Below are 7,522 nucleotides of genomic sequence, written 5' to 3' on the forward strand. Positions count from 1 at the left end.
TAAAGTATGACATCAGTCCTGGGGGGAGGCATGGGACTCCTTGAACGTTGGTTGGGAAGGCATGTTCCTGGTACAGAGTCCGGGACAGGAGTAGAGCCTTTTTCCGGCTCCATAGCCTACTTTATTCCAGCTGGAGGGTGATGGTGAAAGTATAATGAACATGTGCTAAACCAGCAACAAAGATACTTCTTGGCATTTCATAGTATAGAGGTGGTTCATATACACAATATGACATAGGATATGTATGAAGTGCATATGAGTACAGAGGGAGGGAGGGAGGGAGAGAGAGAGGGGAAGAGAGAGAGAGAGAGCGAGAGAGGAAGAAGAAGAAGAGAGAGAGAGGGAGGGAGGGAGGAAGGGAAGGAGGGGGAAGGAAGGGAAGGAGAGGGAGAGAGGGGGGAGAGGGAGAAAGAGATAGAGGGAGAGGGATAGAGGGAGAGGGGGAGAGGGAGAGAGGGAGAGAGGGAGAGGGAGAGAGGGGGAGAGGCAAAGGGAGGAAGGAGAGGGAGGAGAAGTGTTAGTTTTTAGGAAGAAGTCAGTCTATATTACCAATCAGCAGAGTATCCCAGCCTATGCAAGCATGAAGCCCTGCTTGGAGGCTAGCAGGAAGGATGCAATTTACCTTTGGATGGTGAGGCTTGGCTCCCTGTTAAAAAGTCTAAGCTGGCTGATTATTTATTGATGTCTCTCTCTCTCTCTCTCTCTCTCTCTCTCTCTCTGTGTGTGTGTGTGTGTGTGTGTGTGTGTGTGTGTGTGTGTGTGTGTGACACACAGCTGTCTGGATCTTACTGGTTACAAACTGCTGTGTGCCTAAAGGATTTTTTGAATTAAGTTCTTTCAGTCATTTCCACCCCCAGGGTGTTAACCAATGAGAGTGTACATGGACAGAAGTTGACTTCGCTTCCCCTACCCTCCTCCTCCAGTGGGTCATGAAATAAGATTAAGTACCAGGACAGAAGCCATCAGACAAGTCAGCCTCAGCATATATATTTTTATCTATAGAAAGAGCGAGTGTCATGTGTCGGAGCAGCCATCTTTTCTGCTGTGTGCCTCCTCGATCACCTGAAGTCGGAATTGTCTAGCCTCATCTGTAAGGCAGGGTGTTAGTTCTCTCACTGAAGGTCGGGGGTGCAGGTCCTGCCATGACACCCTCACTTCCGTGAGCCATAACCTCCTCCCCAACCATTGTCCTGCAAGCAATCTTAGCTATAGCAGCCAAGTTGACTCCTTATATTGTCAAGAATTTTTCTCAAGGCCAGCCACATCCTCTCACCTTATTATACAGGGGGAGGTGGGAGTCAACAGAACCAGGAGCTTGTGAAGTGGTTCCCTGGGGGTCTTGGTGCCCCTTAACCTTGGTGGCGTGGGGTGCCTAGCTGGATATCACAGTGGCGCCCCCTGGTGTATGGGTGGCCTATTAGGCAAGGCTCTCTCTCTGAACTTTGGGCAGATGGAGTTCCCTGCTAAGAAGGAATTTAGGGTACCACTTTGAAAGTCTGTGCTAGGCCCTTTGGTGGGCATTGGCATTTGACAGAACCTTAATTTCCAGTCCTTTAGGAAGCTATTTAACACTTCTGAGCTTCAGTTTGTCCTTTGAGAAGTAAGGATTGGAGGAGGGCTGGGCCCTGGACCTTACTAGAAGGCAGGAAAAGATCCTTTTTGGGTATAACAATGAGTGCTACCTGTGTAATAAATCATAGCTCAGAAAAGCAAGTCCTCATAGAAGTGTGTGACTAATTCACTCAGCAGATCATCCATGCAGACTGGAAGTTGTGTCCAGTGGAGTCGTCCCTGTCTAGAGGAGCTGCCCGCCATGGCTCCTAGTCTGGCTTTCCATCACCATGGTTTCATAATGTGAATATTTCAGGATCTAGAATATTCTTGGCCCTCTGCCATCAGTCCAGGCACTTGCTCCTTATCTTTATCTCCCCCTTCCTCTTCTGTTTCTCCCCTTGCCCTACTTGCTCTCTTTCTTTCTCTCCATTTCTCTATCTCTCTGTCTCTCTGTTCCCTCTTTCTCTCTGTCTCCTCTATCTTTCTGTCTCTGTCTCTCTCTCTCCTCTATCTCTCTGTCTCTCTCTCTCCCCCTCTCTCCCTCTCCCTCTCCCCCAGTTTTGCTCTTGCTCTTCCCCACCTCCATATTTTCAAAGGAAGCAAAAGGCAGAGTTTACTTCAGTTGAGGAAGAACTCTGTGGGTGAATGCTTAGGAATGGAGGAACCATTGAATAGTTGATCTTCAGAGAACACTTACTTGTTCTTACTCCCAAACATTTCTTCATAAAGCCCCTCCTGGGAACACCCCCACCCCACCCAGTTTCTCTGCTGGACACTCCCTGGCTTATTTCTGACACTGCAATGAGGGCACCTGGCTGGTTCCTGTTATGTCCCGACACCTTGTGGTGTTGGCTGACTAGCCTTGCAGATATGGCTCTGCTATTTATCTCCCATCTCTGCATAATCCCTAGAAATGGGATGAAGCATCCTAAGAGTCAGATAAATGATGCTTAATGAGTGGACCGTGTGTGCCTGAATGAATGAATGCTGGTATAAGCGCAAGAGGCTCTACTAAGAGTCCCTCCCCCAGAACCCTTGCCACCACCCCACGGTGACCCGAACCTTCCTCACATTTGCTCTCTCTACTCTGAGCCCCAAGAGGTCCCCATTTCCCATGCCTTATCTGTCCGCTTCTATAGCTTGAGCCATGGCGGTGAGATTGTTATTGAAATAGCTCGGATGAACCTCGGTCACCTTGTATGGGTGACATTATTAATAGTGGCAGGTTCCTGGTCCTACTTCATGTGCTGGATATGGCTGTTTGGTTGCCAAAATGGAAGGTTAATAGGTAGACACCCCCCTGGTCCGACCCCTCTGCTGACCTCGGGACTCATTCTGCATCTCTTTGAGCCCCAGGAGATTAATACCCCTACGGAGGATGTGTGACTACAGTTAGAAAAATACAACCAATAATTGAATGCAGTGGCTACATCAGAATATCAAACGACACTGGCACTATGTATCCCCCCTGCCTCCCCCCCTACCCCTGCAGTCATCTGAGTTCTTTCAAAACAAGGACTCAGATTTGGGGCCTTCCCTGGGAGACAAGCTTGCTGCTTTCAAGCATTTGGACATGGGCCCACCGCACCAGCGCTCCAGCAAGGGAGCAAATTCTTCCTGACCTTGGCCCACAGGTGGGAATCTGTGAACAGCAGGAAAGTAAACGAAGCCAGAGATTTATTCCCAGGGGCTCTCAGCCTCACTTACGCCCCCCCCCAATCCACTGGACCACAATCTTGAGTCGGTAACCCACAGAAGCAGAAACTGCGGCTCACAGTGCATAGGTAGAGTGGTGTTGGTTTTATAAAAACCAACTATTTACTGTTGAAAACTTCAACTGAGACTGACAAGACATTTGCACACTGTCCCCGTGCCCTCAAAGTGACGCAAAGTCTGTGTGTAGAAAGAGGAGCAGCCGTGGCGAGATAGAGCTGACACACAGTCTCAGATGGCTTCTGTTGTCATTTGTCACGTCTGCGTCTATCACCCCAACCTGATAGCGGGGATGGGTTCCAGATGCCCCTCCTAGGGCCCATCATGAGGCTGGGTATGCATGCCTACAGTGCAAAGACTGCAGAAAAGGCATGGTGACTGCTCACTTAGCTAATGTCACTCCTAATAATACAAGCTGACACTTACTGAATGGTCCAGACATTGCTCCAAGCACGTTAAATACATTATCTGATTTAAGCTTCACAACAGTCTTGTAAGATGGACATTATTATGTCTGTTTAGATAAGGAACTGAGCTGGAGAGAAGCTGCCCGGATTTTTAAAGCACAGAGCCAAGATTATCTGATGTGCCTCTTACTGTCTGGGGGCTTCGTGCTCCATTTTGGACACGATTGGACGTTCCGGCTGGGCTTACTAATCGTACTCAGCCCCAAGGATGCTGTGCTGCTTCTGAGACTAGATCAGTGAGAGACCAGGCACCTCCTTTGTTCACTGGAAGCCACCTATTTGAAGTACTGTGTCTCACATCGAGCTGCTGGGGTGTCCTGAGGCTGTGTGATTCAAGGAAGCAACCTGAGGGGAGAAACAGAAGACTCGTCACCAGCTATAGGCTGCAAGACATACAGATCCAAGATCCAGACAAAAATGAATGCCTTAGGTGAGTCCAGCACCAGTACTTGAGGTCTCCTCAGACCCTTCCCACTGTCAAATCTTGTCTGTGAGGCCCTAAATAGAAAATAGAAAGAGTCCCTTCCCGCTGTGCCCTACAGAGTCCACAGGGGTAGCATAGTAGTTCTTCTAAGCTGGTGGATCTGGACATAATTTTCGGTATAACAGTAATAATTGGAACAGAAGTTAATTTAATTGCCCAGGTCACTCAGCTAGCAACTGAAAATGTGGGACTCTGAATGACTTCAAAGCTCATACCAACAATGTTGTACCAGGATATACTGGCACACCGTGCTCTGAGGCAACTGATCTCAGATCTGGGAAAGCAGAAGCTAAGGTCTGATAAAATCATACTGCTGGATCAGTAGAGAGTTTAGGGGGCGGGATGTGAAGCTCCACCTTAAATATGCTCGTTCCCCTCAGATGAACAAACAGAACAGGGAAGGAGAGACACAGATTCCCCTAGGGAAACCTGTATAGGGAGGGCAGTGAGTCTCAGGGGAATACACTACCTTGTGAGTATCCTTAGCAGGCACTCTTTGCAAGAAGATGGTCTGTCCTGTGTACATTTTTAGTTCAGATTTGTTGAGTTTATTACCACAATGTGAATTGGCTCTGGAGTGGGGTAAAGTAAGAAAACCCTATGTTCAGCTGGAACAGCCAGGCTGCAAGGTATGCTCAGCCAACCACCCAGTGAACAGCTTGTACAACTGAAGAATACGGTAAGATAACAGCTGATGTCACAGTCAAGCCTCTAGCTTAGATTCCAGAGGGGCTCCGGAGGCCCCACTCATAGCTGAGGACCTATGGGCAGAGGATGGCTGCCGAGAGAGTCAGTATTTTTTTGTGTTTATGGACACTGGTAGGCTGTTTATGCTCCAGTGGATGGCCCTGCAACCATACGCACAGAGGCTACACACTAACTATACACAGTGGGTTATTAAAAAAACAGAAGAGGATACAACACTGGGTGAAAATGTGTTCTGCCTCACTGTTTTAGCATCCCCGTACGCTGGGACATCGAGCCTCCACAGGACCAAGGGCTTCTCCTCCTATAGATATCAGATAAAGCCATCCTCTGCTACATGTGTATCTGGAGCTATGGATCCCTCCATATGTATTCTTTGGTTGGTGGTTTAGTCCCTGGAAGCTCAGGGTGGTCCAGTTAGTTGATATTGTTCTTCCTAGAGGGTTGCGATCCTCTTCAGCTCCTTCAGTCCTTCCCCTAGTTCAACCATTGGTGTCCCTGGGCTTAGTCCGATGGTTTGCTGTGAATATCTGCATCTGTATTGGTCAGGCACTGGTAGAACCTCTCAGGGAACAGCTATACCAGGCTCCTGTCAGCAAGCGCTTCTTGGCATCAGCAGTGGTGTGGGGATTTTTAGAGAACAAATAAAATTGTTTTTAAAAGAAGCTGGCTTGGGCTCATTTCTCTCTGAGCACAGGTAGTAGACAGCCATCTTGAGTTTGCCCTGTTGTAGAGTTAGCTCATAATTTCACCCTTGAAGAGCCATCCCATAATTTCATGCCCCCCCTCCCCCCAACACACAGCATTGCCTGGAGGCTCGGACCTGAAGTGCTGTCTAATTAAAGATGTGGACCTAATAATTGCCTTCTTGTCTTAGCTTGGCTAACCTGAGCTAGACCCCACCTTCCTCAGGACCACATCCCTGAGCCATCTGTGGGAGGAAGTTTAGGAAAAGTTGCTTTTCTGCAAATGGATCTCAGGCAGGGAGGGGAGACCTCAGGAAGGCTGGGCTGGTGTCCTCCTCAGCAGCCAAGACTAATTCTGCAATCTAGTCACTCCTCCCACATTTAGTGTATCCGGGTGATTGTTCTCTGGTAGGCCGAGCGGGTCTATCTGCCGAGCCTTTTGTCATGTTAACTGCAGCCGATCAATGGATTGAGGTCAGGACTTCTGATGTAGGTGCAAGCTTAGAGGGAGAAAAGTCTCAAAGATTCATTTTTTCTCGTCTGGTAACACTCCGGTCACTTATTTTTTCTCAGTTAGCCTCTGCCGCTCTAAAGTGGATATTGATCAGTGCTTTAATGCAAACCTGTCAAATTAATTTTGCAGACCTGGGATATGACTGGCCTAAAATTGCTTCTGCATCTGTTGTCTGCAGCAAGCCTATGAATTTTAATCACGGCCAGAATGGGTTGGTGGCTTTTTTTTGTTAGAAACTTGAATAGGAAAGGTTTAAACTGTAAATGCCAGGGAATGATGCTGTTTTGTTCTTCTCAGAAACTCGTGTGCTGGAGGTCAAAGAAATTATTATGTTGGGTGTATTCTTGGCGGATGCTGAGGGAGCTTTGTGGCTGCCTTTCCACAGGCTGCGCCTTGGGAGCACCGGGGCCTAGAGGAACACACAGGTGTGGAGACAAGGCTCAGAGGAGTATCAGCACTGGATGCTCACACAGTTGGCCACTCTAGCATGCTGGGCTGCCCCCAGCTTCCGTTTCTGTTTTTTGTTTGTGTGTTGTTGTTGTTTTAACCCAACAGCTTAACCACCTCGGGTGAAAGCGACCTAGCTGCCACTCATTTATAAGACCGTTGCTCTGGCTCTCCTGCTTCATGCACTCTTGGCAAGGCGATATCTTTCTGAGACTCACATTCATCCTACAGAACCGCTGTGATGGGCCATGACTCCTTCTGCTGCCTAAGCCCAGGCTCCTATGGCAGAGGCCTGCCAGCCCGCGAATCAGCCTCTGCTCCTTGTACTCTCAGTCTGACCTTTGTAGCCACTCCCTGGAGTTCTGACAGAAAGACTCCTTGAGTTCTGGGAATGGAGTCAGGGCACACATTTCCATACACTCTTCTGGCCATTGCTCCATCACCACCAGGATGTCCCGGTGCTTGTGGTCCTTGGCTTTTCTTTTCTTTTTTTACAATGGGACCACTGATGCAGAGAGACCCCTTTGCAAGGAGAGATGCTCCCAGTACCTACGTGTTCCTAGGAGGAGCACGAGACATGATCAAAATCACCCAGGGACCACAGTCAAGCCCTCTGGAAGCAGCCGCATGAAGTACATTCTTGACATGTTCTAGCTGCCTAGAACCAGGAGACAGTGACTCCAAGAGCAATTGACCTCCACCGCTCTCGGCCATTGTCTGTGTACTGGGGTCTTGACTGCGCCAGCTCCGTCCCTAGTGTGTCTCACCCCGCACCTCACTTTATCCCAGAAACTCTATGTTATTGGGAAGTCACTAGGTATGGAGTCGATAAACAAACTGCTTAGTTCCCATAGCTCTCCCTGGCAAAGCAGTAAGACCTGAAGAGACTTCGGAGCGCTGTTGGTCTCTGCCCTGTGCACTGACGCCCTTGGTGTGATAGCACCTTAGCTGC

General features: G+C 48.8%; 1 long non-coding RNA gene across 1 annotated transcript; it reads right to left on the bottom strand.

The window, feature by feature from the left end:
* Positions 1-3,339: 3,339 nt before the first annotated feature.
* On the bottom strand, positions 3,340-4,887 carry Gm31875 (predicted gene, 31875). Its single transcript, NR_167768.1, has 2 exons — positions 4,688-4,887; positions 3,340-4,079 (listed from the first exon to the last, which is right to left on the bottom strand). It is a non-coding gene; the product is annotated as a predicted gene, 31875 (long non-coding RNA).
* Between the last annotated feature and the right edge of the window lie 2,635 nt (positions 4,888-7,522).

The sequence above is a fragment of the Mus musculus genome, chromosome 18 (assembly GCF_000001635.26).
Source record: "Mus musculus strain C57BL/6J chromosome 18, GRCm38.p6 C57BL/6J".
Taxonomy (NCBI): Eukaryota; Metazoa; Chordata; class Mammalia; order Rodentia; family Muridae; genus Mus; species Mus musculus.